The 22114-nt window shown below is 34.3% G+C and overlaps 1 protein-coding gene across 1 annotated transcript in view; it reads left to right on the top strand.

Moving 5' to 3' along the window:
• LOC143177774 (uncharacterized) overlaps window positions 1–22114 on the top strand; it is a 50896-nt gene that overhangs the window by 4730 nt on the left and 24052 nt on the right. The gene's annotated exons all lie outside the window — the stretch shown is intronic.

The raw sequence follows: 22114 nt of genomic DNA, 5'->3' as shown, positions 1-22114 counted from the left end.
AAAGATATAGCAATTGGGTGAAGGTGAGAAGAATTCAATTATGTTGGAATTTAGTTCATTTTTTAGTGTACGTGCGTACATATAAGAATTGGTTGAATACTTCTGAACAGCTGTGTGTATGTTAAACAAACGATACAGGGCTCAGAAAATGTACGGGTTGGAACGAATTCAATTTCTTTTTACATGTATTCTGCCCTTGCCTGGTTGTACCATCCATTTCATTCCACTCTTCAGATATATGGGTATGCAATTTCCAAGTCTCATTACGTTAGAGGGTTAAAGTGATATTGTTGTTCAGAGGGTGGATTTTACGAAATAAATACATTTTTGAGAATTTTTCTGAACTAACCGTAACGAGAAATATTTTATATTTTTGTTGTATAAATATTACAAACAAAGAGATTGATATTGTAGATTCTGGAATTTATGATTTAACTTTTATATTATATAATGATTGAGATATTCCAAAGTTTCTCAGTGTTACTTTTTATACAGCTGAAATCATTTCAAATGGCTAAATTAGTTAAATGTGGGTATCGTGTAAATTAAAATCAAGTACAATTTATTTGTTTCTTGTTATAATAAAAATTGCTGGAAATATTAAAAATATATTTGAAGCCTTAAAGATTCACGAATTTGATATATTAATATATTTTCTATACAAATATTTCTATATTTGTTTCGAGTATGTAATTAGAAAAATTCTCGATCTTATTATAAACTTCATTCTTAATTTTACACTATAATAATTTATATTGAATACTTAAGCAATGTGAAAATCTCTATTTTCAAGATACTAAGAAAACCTAAAGTTAACAAATGTTATCCGTTTTCAATGTTTAAAACTCTGGCTCGTAAGTAGAAACGATAAGCAATAGACAGACAAACTGCTCAACTCTTTCTTGATTGATTATGTTGTAGATAATCCCACTTGACATAAATATCCAAAAGTTAAACCATCATAACATATTAGCAATTACATATATTTTAATTTTATTTGTACAGAAAAATTCTCTCTACTTTTTAATTATATCGCAATTTGCTAATGCCTTCTAGAATGCAGTACCTTAACGTTCTGTACAGTATTTTCAATTTAGCTAATTTCTCAGTGTGACACACTCTCATTAAAAGAAGGGGGAACGTTTAAAAATTTCATTACGACCAGACACGTTAATGATACTGCTGTCTTAAATAATGCAATCACACATTACCATGAATAATATAACTAAAGCAAGGTAACTACTCTGCTCGATAGAAAATTTACTTTGAATAATATTTAGTAGCAGTTGTACAGCCTTCCGATATTTAACTTCAAGAAGTATAAGAAGTTATGATGCAAGTAACGTATAATTTGTTGAAACGATATGCAATTTCATGACATTTTGACGCATACAGTATTAATGTAAGACACAACTTACATTGCTATGTAAATCGTAGGAGTTGCAGTGGAACACGTTACCGTCACGCGTTGCTTATTTTATTCAAGACGCGGAAAGAGAACCTTGTGTTTCAGATATCATGATATCAACCTATATTCTGAAAGGCGAAATGTAAGAACGTTGTCTTATTTTATCAAACATTTTATCCTACTGCCTTTCGCGTTCGTGCACACAGAGTAACAAGATGACTTTTAGATTTATACTTCTGTATATTTTATGAAAAGTAAATTGCAACTGGAACTACTTGTATAATTCTGTATGTAAGAGACACTACTCAGTTATTAATCATTTTTCATTGAACTATCATGATCATCTTGTTCTTCTAAAATGGGGCGAAGTTTCTTCAATTGGAATTATAATGCTAAAAGTTTTTGTAATAAGTAGATTTCGTTAAAACAATGACATTTTGTAATGATTGGTTATACAAATTAATTAACATATTGATTGAATGAAATTGTGTTTTACATTTCGTTTTATAAGGTTTGAATGCTTTATGTATCATCGTCACGTCTCCTTTGTTCGATCGAAATTATTCTTTTACGTCAACTTTATCCTTAATTATCACATTCTATGCAGTTGGTGGTCTATACAGCGTAGAAATAGTTTCTTGTGCATTTGTTATTTAAGCGTTTTTGCACGTAAAAGTGGAACTAAAGAGTAGGAACAGAATTTTGTTTATTATTCATGGTTTTTAGTAGATAAATTAATTTTATTTCTTGCTAGTATTTTACTTTTTCGATCTATTAGGTCCTACGAAACTCGAGGATTTTTTGTCAATTTTAGTCATAATAATATAAATTAATATTGTATACATATTCATAGATGAGTTCAAGGAGGGCAAATATTAATGTTTATCTGTCCTAACTAAAAAAGGTCAATATACGTAACATACAATTTGTTATCTCCTACGAGAGTATCTACGATACTCCAAGAACAAAGAAACATAATCAGATACCGATAAAAAATTCGCAGAAATTTCGAGATCAAAATTATTCAAAAAGTTAATGTTAAAATCGATTACTTTTGAACTCGCCTAAAAGAACACAACAAAACAATGTAGGAAAAGAATGAACAATGAATAACAGGAGTCAAAACAGTCTCTATAGAAATAACTGCTCATGAAAAAGGACATTATTCGCAGCTGCCTAAAGAAGACTGTCATCCGTACATGATTGACGTGGCAGTCAAAATGTTCAGAAAGGTTCTATTGTACACTTTGAAGCAAATTCCAAGCGTTGTTGCTCTTTGTCCACTGTCGTACGCGTCTTTTGATCGATGCGTGTATAAAATACAAACGCCTTGGTACTTTTTAACCGCGTTAAACGCACAACAGCGTACACATGCGGGTAACAATTTGAATGGGCGAAAGCCGCGTAGGAGCGTCGTCCATTGTCTTACTTGCTTTATGAACGGGCACAGCTTTTCAACTATATTCTTTCCTCCCCTTCCCTGTCACCTCCATCTTGCCCTCCCCCCCGCCCCTCGCGAGATGTTATTCGACAAAGATAATTATGCGCGGTTAGTTTATTTACCTCGCGGTATGCAAACGAAGAGAAGGAAATATCGCATGAAACATGCCGGAATGAAAAACGTCTGGTCTTGTGTGTATGACGTCGACTGTAATTAATGCGAAAGAGACGAGAAGAAACGAAAGGGTAAAAAACATCATGAAAAGCATATAAAATTGAGAGTCCATGGATTAACCTCTCGCTGCCTCTGCAATCTGCATCTAGAAGCAGAATCAGCCTGCGGACGCGACGTTGCCAGTTAAAAGAAAGAGAAGTCAAGGGACACGCTTGACATATCCTGAGTTTGATCTTCGTTAAAGCGTATTTCACTGCCAGCGAAGTTGATTCGTTTCAATTTGTTACAAAGATCGCGATATGCAGGGATCTCATCCTTCTGAAGGTTTCGTTCAGATGCCCAGCAAAGTGGAACTTGGATATCTAGTTTAAATTGATAAGTGAGTGTGTTTTTGGAAGACGCTAGATGTTAGTGGATAATAGTATTGCTGTGAGTTAAATGAATGCATTTATGGTATAGACCGCGGAACCTTTGAATCTGAAAGTACTGTTGTTTTATTTATCTTGTTAAAAGCAATCTGTTGTAGTATACTGTTTGTGTAGAAACATAAACTGTCTGGAGTCAGGGAAAAATTGTAGAACTCTCTACAGGGTAATAAGAAAAGGACTGTGGACTGAAGTGAAAGGAAACAATAAAAATAGTGACTATTTTCTAAGAAAGACAAAATTTATCTTTAGTCGGTTGGGTTACTATTTCTTGTGAAAGTAATTTTTGACAAACATATTTCCAGAATTTTGTATCTCTTAATTTATTTATTTGTATTTCGTTTTACCCTACCATGGACATATTACTTAAAAAATTTAAGAATTAGTTTAAGTACGTAATGCTTCTAAGTAACACTTCTAAAGACACTCCCCTTAGGAGATGTAATAGTAAAAAAAACCGTGGGTATTACATACAAGATCAGAATACAAATTAGGTTTAGTAGAAAGGTAATTGGGAAACTACACTATTTTTTTATTAAAAGAATTTTCTGTATTTTCATAAAAATGAATCCTCGCAGTTATACCTAATGACTTGTGTGTAAACTAATAACTCCTTTAGATAGCTCCCACACTTTTCAGTCAGAATATGAAACTTTACTTTTCAAAACACCTAACATAGTACTTAAAGTAAAGATTAAACGAGTTTGACTATAAAAAACAGAGTAATGGATCACTTACTCTAAGATATTCATTTTTTTAAACAGTAGAGATAAGTATAGGAACGAGCAACCTTTCTATCAATTAACTCACACAAGTATCTTATTAAATTCGCTTGAAGAAAATTACAATTACTTTATACCTCGCAATGTGCCAGTCTCAATGCATCCAAATATCGATTCACTTCCCTCCGTATTTCCAAACAGTTTTCTAAAGTAACCGTACTTCAGTAATTCCTAAAGGGAAGTTCTATCACATCCGATCTACCCATTCAGAAAATTCAGTTCAGCCAACAAAGTATCGAAGCGCATCTAGGTTATTGAATTATACATGCGAGGCTTTTTTAAAGCACTCGTAACATCGTAAAAATGTATAATTCTGCATACATGAATAACTTCAACTTGCCAATCAAGCGTAAAGACCCATCGAATTAGCCTCTGCCATAGAAAAAGAATATACCGCATTCATACAGCGTCGTGGCAATCGATAATTGAGAAGCACGTCTCGCGGCGCAGGTATTATTCAATCAGCGATAAAAGCCGTGGCCGTAGCCTAATGAACCGTGAAAGTTCTTTAGACGTCATAGTCGTCACAGGGTATCCTAATTAATTTATAACTTATAGCAACATCGAATATTTTCTCACTCGGCTCAACGATCGCAATTAGACAATTAGCCGTTGAATTAAAGAGCGGGAGCGTCCGCTGAAGCGTTCAGCTGTACGCTGATGTCTTATTCTAGCTACTTTCATTATTCCTTTATTCCTGTTTACGCCATTTTCCATTGACGATTAACATTAAAACTGCTGATTATTATTATTTCCATGGTTGTAAAGCAAAATTACCTAAGTCGTGTGTTCTTATATTCGAGATGTTAGCGTTTCAAGTTTTCATCTTTAATACTGTCTTATGGACTTGTTTTCTTGATCTCTCATTGTTGAGTGGAAACATTGTTTTAATGCCTTTTCTTTTCTCTGCAAATGTAAATTTTGTAATTTATATCTTAATTAAAGCCTTAATTCGAGTTTTCTAAAAATATGACGTGTGTAGATAATATACGTGTCTTATGAGAAGTCTCCTGAAAAGCATTAAAGGCAATGCTTTCTAGGGAACTTCTCATGGAGTAAAATTAGTGTGTATTTCTAACTTCTAAAATTTGTAATATTTCCTAAATTTTAGAACCAAATCTTTTAAACGTAGTATTATAAATTGGGAACAAGATTGGGAAGAATTTTTGAATATAATGGCAATTATTGTATATTATCAGATAGTAATTAAAATTAATAATAATCAAATATGATTTAAGAGAGCTTCTGTGATATACTATGTGGATATAATTTAACGCAAAATACAGAGAAAAAATAACTTAATAAAGTGAATCACATAGATCCCCGATTCTGAAACTGCAGAAGGGAAAGAAGATACTCAGGAGGGTGTGATGATGAAGGGGAAATTTTTAAGTCATAAATCATAATTTCTCCCCTAAAGGGTAGCACAATTGTATCGAACAGACAAACAGCCAGTTTAGTAATCACTGTGATCTAATTTGTAATGTCTCTAAAATTAACAATGGCTATTTAGTGTGCCTGAGAATAGATGAATCTTAAGAAAGGGGAGAGTGATCTGACAGGGTTTCCAAGGTTCCTCTCAGAAAAAGAGAATGCAAAGTAAAAAAGTTGGAGAACTATAGTATTTTACAGATTATAATACCTCCTAATCTTAAAAAATAAAAAAAACGTGTAGATCTCAATTCCTCAATTATTAGGGAATTTTCTTAAATTATAATATTTCGTTAGCATTCCCAAATTTTATCATGAACTTTTTGATTAGATTTTTTAGTCATTTTGTAATTTGGGGGAAAAAGATTTTCTCAAAATTTTTTGACAGTCATGGAGAAGAATTCTATTCTATCTTTTTGTAATAATTATAATGGAATAAGAAATATCGCAAATTGCAACCATTATGAAAGTAGTACCTTATTTCACAATAAAGAAAAGTTTGTTTGACATACGATTCAAAAGTTTTAGCTTTAGGTATATTCATCACATATTCAAGTACATTCTGAAATTGATTTGAAATGTTTTGTAACATTTTGGTGCCACGCTAGATTTACTAAAAATTTTATCATATGAACGAGAATTTTACCTTTAAAAAAGTTTTCTTTTAAATCATTTTTATATTCCTTTTATAGCACTCCCCTTCTTCTAAAAATATATTGCCACTAGAGTTTAAGGCACCCTCCATTATGTGACAAACAAGCTTATTTCCATATTAATTTAGTGGAAGTATCGAACCTATATATTAAAATAACATTATATAAACATGGTTTAAAATTGTAGTTGTAGTTATATCATAAATATTCTGTAGAAACAACAACTAACTTACAAAATCATGCTTCCTTATAAAAGCAAATATTGTGTATTAAGTTTTGCAATTTGATTCCATATATTAATGTTGGTGGTCTCTACCATTCAGCTATACAAAGACAAAATTTTTAAGATGAGCGAAACAAAAATTGTTATTTACCAAAGTACTTAATTACAGTATCATAGAATACATGTTACCTACGATTTACTTAAATATCTGTTGTTTAAAATAAAAATTGATGATATATTTGCAAATACTCGAATCAAAATTGAAAATTTTCTAAGTATTTGTGACAGTCTTTGACACGATATACATCACTATCAAGACATTTGAAAGTAATTAAGTAATACTTATAAATGCATAAAGGTCCACAGTCTATTCATCACATTCTTCAAAGTCTTCTACTGCTCTCGACAAAAAGCTTTTTCCCAAACACGATAACATAAAGTTACATAAAAATATTGTACTTTCTGAAATGTAAAGTGCTATCGTATGAATATAAAACATACAGGAAAATGAGATAGGTTTCAGATTTTTACATAATTTCGCATTCTTGCGTTTGACCAGAAGCTGTTCGCTAGGGGTAGCACATTCCAATTCACAATCCTTCCAAAGAATAAACTGCTTTCAACTGCCTCGAAAGAATTCAGCCGCGTGCTACCTCGGCTGGCCCAGTTACCAGATCAAACTTCGATCTACCCAAAGCCATGGGCTCGTCGCATCCTCGGACAATTAAGTTTCTATTAGCCTCGGTAGGTGGAAAGGTGCGCGGTGTCGCGCGATACTTTATGCATACAGAACGAGAAAGGAGACGGTGGCAGGTTGTTTTGCAAGTCCGCGTAGACGTAGCCCAGCACTGGCACGATAAACGCTCGGCGATAGTGTGCGATCATTTGCATTTTAATACCGGTGCCAACGATAGCGACTGTATCTCCCAGACTCCACCTCCAGCCTGTCAGCCCGCTCATAACGAGCCGATCGACGTGCATACACGACCGCCGTTAAATATTTAAACAAGATCGAACGCGGTACGTGGGTACACTGCCATGGTGTACCACCTACGTCGACTGATCCGCGCATGATCGATGCTTCCTCGCGGGGACCAATTAGCAAGGATCGCTGAAGTTTCGGGGTTTCCTTGAGTCGATCTCGCAATCAGTGACGTGTTTGTCAGGTCGTCGGAGGCTCGATGTGGTCGGGCCTTGATTAACGCAGCTGATTGTGGTATGACGGGGAGTGGGGCGATGTTTGATTAACTAAATAGTTCTGTTTTCGCATCAGAGGAAATTGGTCAGGTTATTTTCGTGTGTATTATCATTTTATCAAGTTCAGTTTTGTTGTATGTGAGTCCTGAATTGGAATTGAATTTTAAGCTTCCAGATGGAGTTTCTTTTTGGTAAGAAGCTTGTTTGTGATCTCGTTTTTGCTGAGAATTTTAATATGGCAGAACTTCAATCCAGTTTGGTGGTATTCAGTGTATTTTGAAATTATTTGTGAATTTTGATCTTTACTTGCTGTCATTCGTATCTTTGATCGGGCAAAAATGAGCTTTGGGTAGATGAGTTGATTTCAGAAATATGTCTGTTACTATAAACTCGCTGTCAGTGGATCGTGAGCTTATATCGAGGAAGCACTGTGGAATCTATAATAGATACATACACTAAGGTCGTTAATAATTTGGAAATATTTTCTGAACTAAGAAAACTGGTGATCTACTAATATGGAATAAATAATCAATTTATTGCATTATATTGAGATAAAGAATACTGTAATTATTGTTGAAAGCATTATCTTTATGTCAAAAGTATGCCTTTTATCTTATATTGACTTTATCTCTATATTGACAGAGGAGACTCCTCACTGTGTAGTGTCATTTTTAGATATCATAGTTGAAATGTACAAAAAAATTATTAATAGAAATCGATTTATTGAATATATTTGCTATATGCAAAAAGCATTTTAAATATACCTCTTCTCAAAACCAAAATCAAGCTGATCTTAAGTTTGTTTGGATGAAATCTTTCCTGAATTTTCTTTATGAAGTTGTAGGGACCATGTTATGAAATTCTAAATAGAGATACGCGTTCAGAATTGTTATGCATGGCTCATTCAACGTAGAATTTGTAATTTTTAAAAATATGAACTCAAGGTGATTTCGAAATAGGTTGTTCCACTCAATAACTTGATAGTCGTGCATGATAATAAATCCAACAATATAAGTAGAAGGAACAATGCCAAGTAGGTATGTAATAAGATAAATAACACCAGACAGTGTATACTTTGCATGTTGATAGTATTTTAGAGCATTATTTGGAACAATTTCAATTGTACTATATGGTTCATTATGTTTTAGTTATATCCTTTTTTTCATGATTTCGAAATAGCAAATTGCTTTTTGATAGTTGTTAATGAGGTGGAAATTTTTCTATTATAAATAGCACTTAATTTTGATTTAGTATTTTTTACATATATAACGTTCCAAAAAAAGAACAATTTATATGAACTTAATAAGAAATTAATTTTGTAAGAAGTTCTTTCCAAAGAAATATCATTTACCTCCAAGGGATTAAAAATATTTCAATTTAATTTCATGAATTTTTTAAGAAATTATTTGCATTAAGAAAAAGTTTCTTCGCAGAAAGTTAATACTAATACTGACACAAATTATTCAAATGTAAATGTAAAGTATATGAATTATTTCTAAATATTCTCTAGTATTATATATCATACTCTCTAGTATAAGAACTAAATACTCTCACCAAGGAATGACCTAGTTAACAGGTCAAACCAAACAGAGCCAAGGATTGCAGCAGATAAAAAAGAAACCAGTCAGTAATAATTATAAAAAGGAAAAAATTTACAGTACTATCACCCATACTACGAAACCTCTGTTTTCCACCAGCAATTAAACTGATCCTATTACATACGCTTAAAAGTAGCCAATCTAATTGACATATCTCACTCGGTAACGTTAGAATAATTGGTGAAGGGAGATCACTCGATCGCTCAGATCATTCGTTCCAAGACGAAGAGCCCGAATTCCTGAACTTTCTAGCCACCGATGTTCGCGAGGATAACGAGACCGAAGTAGATCGAGGCGGTCGGTCGAATCGCCGCGATTTATTCGACGCTGAATCGCAGCCATGCTAATTTCCACGGGTCACGATCCACAGTGTCTGGAGTAGAATATTCGTAGGAGGTTTCGAGAAAAACCCACGACAGCCGCTGTGATCGTGTTGTCGCCGCTATCGAAATAAGAAAGCGACGAGGGAGCAGCTTTTTATGATCGATCACCGCCGTATGCTCTCACCGATCCCTCGGATTCTGATGTCTGATATTGTAACACGTGACTCCTAATTGGTGATCGAGACTTCTCTAATTAGGGCCGAGTGTTCCACGATCAGCAATTGGCACGACACGAAAGTGGGTCGTGGCTCCGCGTTTCGCCCTATGCTCGTTGCCTACGTTTCGCGACGACGTTGCGCAAGCAGACACTTCAAATTCGTGGTCTTCGTCCTGCTTCGAAGAATCGATCGGGAATAGCATCACGTCGATCCTTGGGATTCCAGTTGCTTCATTGTGACCCTGTTGCCTTAGAATCGTCTCGCCTTCGTGATGGCTTCTTTCTGAGGCTATCTGTTAAAGCTGTGGGCTTAGCTGTTGGATAGAGAGATGAAGAAAATTTTATTGGGACGAGAGATGGACCAACTTATTTTTCACGAGTGAATGGGATTTTAGTCGAATAGGGATCTACTTAAGTAGAAATGTTGGGTCGAAAGAAGTTCGTTTGAATAATCTTAGATAGATAGGTATTTTAATACCCAATTCTCATTATGTAAGAGCTTTTGATGCACAATTGGCTGAAAAGTATATGTATGCAATAACTGGTCCAATGCATTTATCCCAGTCGTGTAAAGAGAACGGTACATTAAAAGTGTTATTTGTACATTATTAATGATTGACTTAATGGTGTATTTTTTTTCACTTAAGTAATGTCGTGATATCTTTTTTACTTACCATTTTTGCTTCTTACTCATACCGAATGACTCTGAGTACGTGGTATAATCGTGAAATAAGGAAATGTGTATTCTAAAAATAGATAAAAAATCTGCACTGGAATTTTTTGTCAGCTTGTGAGCAAATCTATTTTTGGAAATACCCGCAATACGCATGCTGTTCACTTAAATGTAATGTTACGGATTTTTTTGTACACACATTTATTATACGTATTCGTAACTTATAATCTAATCACTAACATTTCGTAATTTATTATGTATATTATACATTTACAAAAAAACATTCGAAACTGAAATTTTTTATAATAAGTATGATTAATTGCATAAATGTTCAAGCTTTTCAATAGCTTTATCTATTTTTTTTTAAACAGCTTATACTTTTATACAATGGCAGTAAATATGGTGCATGTAAGTAATAATATAATATATTTATATTATATCATAATATAATATATTTATGTTACTATTGGCATTATTCATAGCTGAAAGAATTTAATAACTAGAAAGTTATATAATTTATTTTGAACAATTAAGTCGTTACTTAATTAAAAGTTAATGAAAGTAATACGAGTTTCCAAGTTTTATGTGGTTTCTATGGAAAAGTCGTTATTTACGATTCAGTATAAGTCATTACTCCCTGAATTCTTCCATTGTCCCCGTTACTCCTTATTATATCATACCCATTATAATTACCTTCATTGTCGGGACACTAATGGGATTCGAGGCTGGCAAAAAGTTTTATTCAGAATTTAAAAGCTGCACGAAAAGATGAGCTAAGGATGGGACATTAACTTATGTCCTGTTTCTTCTTATTAGACATCATTAGTTGCTTCACCCTGGAAACGTCATTGTCCCCTTATTGTTAGGGTCATTTAATACTCGAATAATCTCAAACATCTTCGAAACTTGAAACGACATAAACTTGTTATTTAATTTATTAGTTAATTTATTGTTAAATTGTTGAATCAAATGAAGTGTTCAGTTGTTTTTATAGTAGTTCGAATTAATTTGAAATTTAAATAAGTCATAAAAGTTGAAAATGAAATTCAAGTTCTGGAGGTTATTATAATAAAATTCAACTTGTTCATGTTATTTGATTTAGTTGAAATTTTGGATTGCTGGTTTTAGTATTTTTGAATCGAATTTCTTTTAAGCTTGTTTAAAAGGTGCATTGGTACAAATTCAGACTTTTTGATTTATAAAAGTTGAATACTTTATATTCGCCGCCACGTTTCGATTAGCATTATTTATTTATAAGCAACTTGTACTGTCAGATTAAACCTTCAAAAAATACTCTTTTTAGGATTGTAGTTATAAATTATGTAATTTCATGATATAGAGCTTCCTAAATTTCATAATTACAATTGTACAGTTATTCATATCAATTCAGGGTTATCGTACTAAAAATAACTACCTTAAAAAATGAAATTATTTTGAAATACTTTACTGCATTGTAATATGAAATACGGTTACCTTCCAGTAAATTATCTTACAAATATAAATTATGACCCAGCTGAAATAATATTCATTATTTTAAACTTCATTTCTTACAATATTATAAATTGTGTATAATATGTGTCCAACTCTCTAGATAACTAATATTTTATTTACTATTACTAATGATAATATAATTGATCGTAAATCATTCAGTCAAAGGATCGTAAAATATTCAATTAGACTGAAGTGCAAGTAGACTTTAAATCCACAATGTTTCAATCGGTAACCTTATGCGTGTATGTAAATTACGCAACGTGCTAATGTACTCACAGTTGATTGATTAGATCAATTGTAAACGCAAGAGAAAAACGCGGCTATAAATAGTGCTCTTCATTGCAAATCAGCAGGCTCGGTATTTTTAAACGCAAAAAATTCGAGGTAAAAAGTGAATCCTGAAATACTCACTCAACAAAACTGCTAAATTTGATTTATTTATTTATAATAAATCGTCCCTCATTTGGCACTTAAGTAACTAAGTGCTCAAGGGTTTTGTTCAAGGAAACACTTAGAAATGGATAGTATTTAAATTTAGTTAAAAAAAGAACTTTAAATGAATAGTTCTAAAATAAAAAAATCTAATTTGTAAAATCAATTTAAATATAATTTCAATATTTTATTTAATTCCATGGAAAGTTTGTCTAATGAAAATTACAATTCACTTAAAACTATTACCTTAAAATTACATTTCACAGAGTGGTCGCAAATTATACTTATATATTTATAGTAAATCTATACTATACATATATATTTATAATAAGAAAATAGTTTTAACTTTCATATTTTTTATCTTCTTGTTTATTTTCAAACTCTTTAACGTCTTTGTTGCTTGTGACGCATATAAAATTTTACCATCGTTTTTACGAAGCATATTTCATTCTAGTGTAACATAAATTTTCAAATTTGAGCTTGAAATAGCCTGCCACGTTTATATGACTATTGCAACTTGCAAGTTCTCCAACAATTCTGTATTATGCTGAAGTCGGCCAATCTTGCTGGCCTGGAAACAGTTATTATTTTCTGTAGAAAATCTACTATGTAACCTACTTTACGGTATATGTATATAATCGTATCATCCTGTTCATAATAAGTATTTTGCATATAAACTATAAGAGGTAATATATTTTTATATTTGCTTCTTAATTAATTTCGTCAGACACAAATAACACACATTTGTTTTTCGATAACTACATTCTTCAAATTACAGTTAATCACGAAAATCTATACTCACATAAATTTTTAAATATTCAAAAGAAAGGCTGAATTTAAATTTGAAAATTGCCAATAGTTTAAAATTAAACTGTAAAGGTACAAAAAGTCTAAAACTGCTGTATTTAAAGTATATTAAGCTACCTACTACAATTTTTATTTTTCCTCTATTTCTCTCTGCGTCGCTAAGAACCCATAAAATACAGATTATAACATTAGAAGGATGAATCAAATTTTTTATGCATGTTCCATTTCATTAGCTGCTTCTGTGAAAGTATAAATTTGCATAAAAATCCAAATTCTAGAGACAGATATAATAGATGCAACAGACTTAATAAATTCAACAATTCCTACAATCTCAACAAATCCAATAACCAATAAAATAGTTTCAATAGTTTCTCGAGATTAAGGGGACCTAATAAATAACAAATGGAGCAATTATAATTATTCCAATAATTCCAATAAATATAACACTCAGAGACTTAACAATTCCAGTACTTATAGCAGACTTAAAATCACATAATCTTCTGTGGGTACACTGGGTCCATTATGTTTGCGATTATTTTTTTATCATTCCAAGCTTTCAAAAAATCAGTAAAAATCCTGAAATACTTATTGAAGTCTCTATCTTAATATACCATCGTTACTCGAGTCAAATGTTCATAGAATTATTTAGAAAAACTGAAAATTCACGGAGGAAGTTCACAATAAAAAAAAAAGAAAAAAATAAAGAAAGAAATTCACTGATAAAATGGACCCAGTGTGCTCACGTAGGGGCCCCATGTCCCACATCGTGCTCGACAGAACCGAGACAGAAGTAGATCCACTCGTGGAATGAAGAAGTCAGCACCAAGTGCCGATCGAACTCTCAAATATGTTTGCGTTCCACCGCGGTTAGTCCCGACAGAATGCAAATTGGTATTTTATTGTAACACGACTGAGGCTGGGTTGCCTAGCGAGGAACAGCTTCGTACGCCCTTTCGCTCCGGCGGAGCACTTGTGTAAATAGCATTAGGATGCTATTCTCCTGCGTTGCACGATGAGCGGACGGCTTTAATGAGAGGGAGAGGTATTAAAGGAGGGTCCTCATGTGACGACACGAGCGTCCATCGATCGTACCCAACACGGGAATTCGAAAGCCGCAGGCCACCGTCGAGGGAGAGCAGGAAATTAAAATCAAAGCTCGTTTCAGCGTTTCGCTGGAGTCCTCCGTTCTTCCGACGCCAGCCGCGTGAGCTTCGTTTTGCGGACAGTGTATGCCAGATGCGTGTGTCCCGATTTGCGTTTTGCCTCGTTTAAAACGCATTACCCGGTGTCGTTCGTGGCTTTTTTCGCGCCGCAATCGAGTGGGAAATTGTACCCGTCCTTCGATCGGATTTCCATGCGACCGTCCGCCTGTGGACGTATCGCTGGCGAATTAATATCAATTTTCTTCCCTCTCTGCACGTCTACCCTCTCGTTCGTGTCATCTTTTGATGCCCTTTTTGCTTCCTTTTCTTTCTTTCGATTGAATTCGTTCCTTTTTAATCATCTGTTATTGTGATTAAGTACAGCGCTTTCTCTGCACGTGTACGTTCCTCGCTGTTTGCAGTAATTTTTGGAGTTTCATACTGTCTCATTTTTATTTGAATGTGAAATTGAGAATAAGATAAACTGGAATTGTCAGTGTGGTTGAATTGATTTTAATAATGCTTCTGTTGTGGTTGATAAGGTCACAGGTGACGAGGAGTTGGGAGTTTATTGGATTAGATATTAGAGAATTAGGTTTTGTAGAAATATATAAATATAAATAGTTAGAATAACTCATGGTTGGTTCTATAGGGTGAGTCACGTAACTGTATTACTTGAATTTTCTTGTAAACCATTTGTTGTATGAAAAAATATTTCAAACGGAAGTTGTTTGGTATCGAGAGCAACATGCCAAAGAGGAGCATACTCTCGATAGTACTTAAAGTTGTACAGTATATTAATTTAGTACATAGTACATTAATTTGAAGTCTCCCTTCAAATTAACATGAGGACTAAACTATGTCAAAGAGAACTGCAATGAACAAAACAAATGGTAATTATTTGATCGCCTTCGGATATGTCATACATTTGGAGCGGATTATACTAATGACTCTAATGATAATGCATGTCGATAAATTCATAATAATAGAGATTGAAATTTAAAAGAATTATTGAGTATTAGTGTCATATACAAGGTGTCTCAGATGACTGTTATAAAATCTCAATAATCTGCTTCAATTTTTATAAATATTATTTGAAACGAAAGTAATGGGAACTATCATTTCCAAAAACTATAATTTTTTCATGTATGCCTCACTGAAAAATAGAAAAGTACTTTTTTGTTTTTTAGTTAAAAGTATATTCTTTTAAGAAACTTGATCAATTTGATGAATCTTGTCTTTTCTGAGAGGGAGAAGTAAAGATCAGTTATAAATAAATCGCCACATTCTGTTGTCGTTTACCAACATCATTAATATGCATGCCTATGTAAATGTATGTATCGACATATCTTACTGTCATAACAGATTTTTACAATTGCCTTCAATTGCATCAACTCGTTGACGTATGATTAAATTGCAAGACTTCCTTGTATACATAAATTGAAATATCCGTATAACCTGTGAACAAAGAGAACACAATTTATAAGTAGAACTTTGAAACTAAAATACTTTTGTAAAATAAATAAATTTCTAGGATTCATAGTTTTAGATTCTGCAAAAATAAATTTTCTTGGCAGAAAAAGTACCTTGAAAAATACTTAAAATATTACTTACAGTAATTGCCTATAAGACAGTAAAAAAGTCTGAAAATTTAATTTAGTTTATTTATAGCAATCTAACAGAGCAGTAAATATAATAATTGAGATAGAAATAAAAATGTATCACATTTAAAGTAACGTACTCTCAGTGTCCTTATTACTTGAATTAACATAAATCCTTCATGTACGAAGAACGATTATCTAAACACTAAACCATCTTAAATATTCCTAACTCCAAACCATTTATAAAACACTTGAATATTAAATTATACAAGCAATCTCAGCCGCGTATAAAATCGCTTTTACAAAACTCTCACTAGTTCCACTTCTCCAAAATTCCTTCATAAAGGAGTCATAATTCCCAGCTGCTCTTACAAAAAGAAACCCAACTCAGCTTTTCACATTTTACCCTAGACCCGCGCAGCAACTTTCAACGAGAGTGAAGACCGAGGCAAAATTACTCGCCCGAAGCACTGACTCATACTACTTCGTTTCCCAAAAGCCAATTTAGCTAGGCGTCTGGCTACCGATTCCGCGTTTCGCTTCGCCTCTGTATTTTCCTAAAAATCCTGGGAAAATTTCACCGACCCCCTGGAACGAAAAATCGTGCGCCTAGGTGTCTATCAAAGTTGCTCGAGAATTTACCAAGCTGGTCACGATTTACGATGCGTCCAGTTGGATCGGTCGATGTTCGTCGGCCCTGAAGGCTTACCTCGCCTACGTCCACGCCCACGTTTCTGCCGCAGAGGGACAGAGAGGATAAGAGCGGAGGAAAAAAAGCGGAAAGATGGAAGGAGAAAGAGGAAGCAAGAGAGGGATGGGAGAGAAAGATAGTAGAAACTTGTCTCTATCTCTCTCCTCATCTCGATCTTTATATCCCCGCTCTTCGTGCTTCCCCATACCTTCCTCTGTTTATCCTCTTGAAAACCTTCCCTTTTTATTCCTCTCCAACTCTGCCTCAATCTCGTTCTACATTTTTTCTCTCGTTTTTCCTTATACCTCTAATTGGTCCTCTCTCTTCTTACTGTTTCGTTGCACGCCTCGTTTCCTCTCTTTATCTCCCTGGCTCTCTGTCCTCCGAGTGTCCCTCGTCTCCTTTTGTATTACGACAAACCGATGGTAGTCATTGCCATTCGAATCAACGAGCTTGTTAATATCGCCTGTAAAAACGAGACGAATTCTCGTGCGTAAAGGTTGCCACGACAGCGTCGCGTCGACGGTGCAGAGGATCGAGGTGGTTGTTCAGTTCGTGGCACTGTGGCGGGATGGACAATGTGGACGCGCCTTTAGAGACAGATCGATGGGTTCAGGCTGTTGAACCGTTTCGGAGGAATTGGTTCCAAAGAGAATAACTGTTGTTAAGCTATTAGATTAAGCTGTCTTGTCGCCTCTTGTTGCTGCGTGCTTCAAAACGGTTCCAACAGACAGCAAGTTAGAGAAACATTTTTTCTACAGTGAAATTGAAGTTTTCACGTAGTGTAAGAATTCTAATTACTGTGAGACCCCTTTTATTTCTACAGATAACAGAATTAGAATTAAAAGGCGCTATTAAACTGAAAATCTGTTTTTTTTTTTATAAAGCTGGATATTAAGTTTGATTGAAGTTTAATAGTGCTACATCTTGTTGCATGTGAAAATAAAGGGCGACACATTTATGGAAATGATAGAAATGAACAGATTGAGGGGTAAAAGGTGGATACGAGAATACAAAGTAAGGTAAAGCTATTACGTAGAATATGTTATTGAGTTAGTCTTTGAGTTAGTAGGCTTTGCTTGCTACACAGGGGATTTCCAAATTTTGTTTATGTTATACAGATGATTATCGATAAAAATGAACAAGGAAAGGATTAGTACAATTATATGATGAGTAATGAAATATTCTACTGTAGATAAATTATCTTTTCACTAGTATTTAATTAATTTTTATTTAAATTTTCATGCATCTTCTCGTCGTACTGTGTTAAATCTGATTGCAATTATTGTTGCAAAAACAGAACAATCAACATTTTCTTAAAGTTACGCTTACAAAAGTGTACACGGATTATGACGTTGCTACTATGATATTAATCTCAATTGTATTTCTCGACCAAACTGAAATCATGATAAATTCACTATGTAATCTTCTTCGAATTAGTGCCAAGTAACGTGCATTAATGGAATAGTCACGCCTTTATTACCCCGAGCCGTACTTTTTTGCACAAAGTGCACTTGAACAACGTTTATGTTGCGGGGAATATTGTAGTTAGCAAACTGCAGTTGAAGTTACGATTATCTGATCTAATTACTGGTTGCGACATTCAGATAATTGATCGAGTCTATTTTTACTCGAATAACTGTTATTTCACGTCGTAGTTGTATCTAAAACATTACACATGTATTTAATAATTCCCTCTTACCACATGTTCTAATCTTTTCATCTTTTTGAGCTGTAATTACGTACATTATTTATGAGCTATATTTAGAAAGCAAATGCATTCCTGGGTATATCTACCTTCTGAATTTTGTAATATTTTGAAAGTTATTGAAAGTTAAAAAACGAATAGAAAGACTGTTTCTTAAATTGTGTTTTCTTCCTGTGTTGATCTGCTTATTTCTGCTTTAGTCTTGTAACTTTCGATTAAATTAGAAAGAATTAATCTTTCCATGTACCCCCACAGAAGTGTGAATAACTTACAGCATCATGAAATTAAAATATTGTTGAAAAATTAGTAGATTTGTAATGCATATAATTTTAAATTATCAAAGCATTTTCTTCAGTGGATACGAGTGACGTGACCCAGACGTCATTTAATGTCAAGGGGTTAATCCATTCGTATACAGGGACGTCTGGTAGTCAAGTGAGGCTAGTAAGATGATAATACTGTAACAATAGTAAGGAATAAAACTTTTTTATTGAAATAAAATTCAAAGTTACTTACAACATTAACTTAATTTCTACATGTAAAATTGATATACATATATTTAACCAGAATTCAGGCATATTCAAACAAAATTGCAATGAAAATAATGAGATGCAAATAGGTTCAATATTCAATCCTTTTCTTTTTTTTTAAATCTTTTGCATATAATTATAAATCATTTTCTCTAGCAGAATAACAGTGATCATAGCATAATATAATATGATATTAACATGATATTTGTTGTGGGTTAAAACTCATTTGCTTGCAATGCATATAGTAAAAATTTGGAGAACAGTTACAATAGCTGAGTTTATGAGAAATTATATATTACAAATATTAGCTAAATTCTATTTACAACCAATGAAAAATCATGTCTTAAGACATTCACCCTTAGCATATCAGTACCACGTGGGGAGGATGCTTTACATTTTTAAACCCTCCTTCCTTTAAAAATTGTTTCATTTTTTAGCTTTCCCTCCTTTAAAAGATTTTTTAATTTTTGAACCCTCCTACCCTTTAAAAATATCTAAATTTATAAATTTTGGATAATATACTTTTTCCAATTTTCTAAATTCTGATTTTTGGAAATTGGTATTTAAACTCCAAGTGCCTATACGTTGATATAATAAGAGTTAGTAGAGTACAATGAATATCGTCCCTGAGGCCCTGGGTCAGTAAGTCCATCAAACTCTCTACCCCCACACTAAAACTCAAACAGAGCAATCGAAGAACGTCTTCTATCCCAAATGCAAAACGAATTTCCATTCCTTAATTTTCTTTAACGCCCACTACCCCGAAACCATACTTATAAACCACCCTCATGGAAATATGATCACAGGATGCAGGAAAATAAAATAAGCAGATAAATCATTTATTCATTCCGACGCTCCGTGATCCTCTTCTTGAGCTTCCCTAACCCATAACACCTAATTTACAGAAAACGAAGTTTTGCTATAAAACTGTGGATTACCACAAGACAACCTCTACAAAAGCGTTACGCATTCTCCTCAAAGACCTCGCACTCCGAACAACTAAATAGCTCCACTCTATCAATTTCCACGGAAATCTCTTCCCCTCCCTCGTCGTCTCGACTTCTAATTCTCAGACGAGTTCAAACGTTTCCCCCATTCTCATTATCCGATCAAAGGCCGCGCATACTGAACAGCTCGGACGCAATACCCGCTCCGCCATTGCCCTAGCGAAGCTCGCTCTTTCCGCGAATGTAATCGTGGAAAAAAGAACCTCAAGGCGACAGAGCGGTGGTTCGCGTGAACGTACGTAAACTCGAGTGCCGTTTCGAGTGTTGCTCGCTGGTGGCAATAGCGTCTGGGCGATTTGAACGGAGAGTACAGTGCTGGATACAGTCTTCGTTTCTGCGCATATACTGGGTGTCCTAGAACTGGCGGTACAAGCGAAAAGGGATGATGATTCTTTATGAAAAAGTAAGTTGAAAATGTAGAACAATGTTTTTTGAAATGGTGCTTCGTTTTCGAGAAAATTGTCTTTAAATTATGGTTGATAATTGTCTTTAAATTATGGTTGATAATTGTCTTTAAATTATGGTTATAAGAAGTGGAAATAATTGTTTTAAACTTGACACTGAGTTACCTGAATACACGTAGCTTGAATTCAAGTAACTTGGCTAACCTGAACAAGGCTTATGGTAAGCTAGAAGCATTTGCCTTTCCTCTTTCATCCCTCTATTGCTTAAACCTATATTTGGGTACACTCCTAGTCGGTTAAAATTCAAAGTCAAATTAATCGGAAATGAATTCTAAGTTAGAACTTCTAACTGATCATAACGAAATAAGTTAACTTACGTGGACACAATTATAGAGTCGAGCCACATGAACTTTCGTTATTGATCTCAATCGGTCATATCACATCTAGCGGCGACAAAGGTGGAGTTAGATATCCCAATTGTCAACTTACCAGCCATACACAAGTATACAAAGCAACGAGACATAGCAACTCCAGCAAAATAGCAGAGTCAGGTCTTCACATCTCTATGTAGCAGTCGACGTTGCTCCTTTTGCTACCTCTGAGGCTCGAAATTAACAGGAATCAAGAAAAAGTATGTTGTTTCCTCGTCGAGTCCTCAGCTGCACTGCTAGTTATGGTAACTGAAACGTTTCGAATCTGTATACATAATGAAAAGTTCACAAATCACTTCGAACATCTTTCGAAGCTTAGAGCTCTTGAAAGTCTTAATAGTTTAGAAGTTTCAGGAGATTCAGTAGGTCTCGTGAAATGGGTAACAATTCAATATCTTAGAAATATTACCAGTATGTACCATTATCCAAGCAGTACTATTAACACAAAGTATTAAAGGAAGTTTGAAAAAATTCGAGTTGTCTTCCACGACTTCCAAGAGTTTTAGGCTTCGAATCATGTTCGAAAGTTCGAAGTGATTCGAATCTTCATAGTCTTGAGCAACTTCGAAGCGCTTCGAAGTTTCGATTGAAACTCCCGTGACAAGCTGCCGCAACGTCAATTGTTAGAAGTGTGAAGGAGAACCTACTCTTTTACTGGAATCGCTGTATCTTGTCGTCGACTATACATGGCCCTGCGAAAGAGAGGAGAGGGCGACGCTTGAGTTACACGGGATACGTGAGATACTTGTCGATACTTGAGATACCTGACTCGAGGACAAGGAGGGTGGGGACACCTGAAGTCGGTTTAAAAGCGTACGGATTACGAGAAGACACTCGAATTACAGAAGCCGCGGGATGTGCGAGCATGAATCTCGGTCAGTGGTCGCAGGAAAGTGCACGATCTAGTTTTAATGACGCCATTGGCATTCAGAATAGCTGTGGCTATTTCTAGAGCCGTTGCTTACACGGCTTTATGAAATGACGAATTTCTCGTGGACCCTCGAGCCTCGCTCTGACGCCATTTATTTTCCGCTGTATCGGCGATTCTGGCTTCAACCGTTTCAACTGTCATCGCCGCTGCTGCGGGACGAGTCTTGTTAGTTGAGACTGTTAGGGACTTTGAAATATTACTTTGGCGAATTGACGTGATGGTCTTTCCTAGTCGATTAATGAGGGTTTGAGGATGTGGTTGATTGTTGGGGAGATGTGGCGCTTGGGATTGATACTTTTCGAAAGGATGGCGTGATTTGGGGGAGGAATAGGATACTGGGTAATGTGTTACTGATTGAGGACGCATTGACAAAGTGACTGAGGAATTCGTTTAT

Source organism: Calliopsis andreniformis, chromosome 4 (genome assembly GCF_051401765.1).
Source record: "Calliopsis andreniformis isolate RMS-2024a chromosome 4, iyCalAndr_principal, whole genome shotgun sequence".
In the NCBI taxonomy this organism is placed as follows: domain Eukaryota; kingdom Metazoa; phylum Arthropoda; class Insecta; order Hymenoptera; family Andrenidae; genus Calliopsis; species Calliopsis andreniformis.
This window is presented reverse-complemented; position numbering and strand designations above follow the sequence as displayed.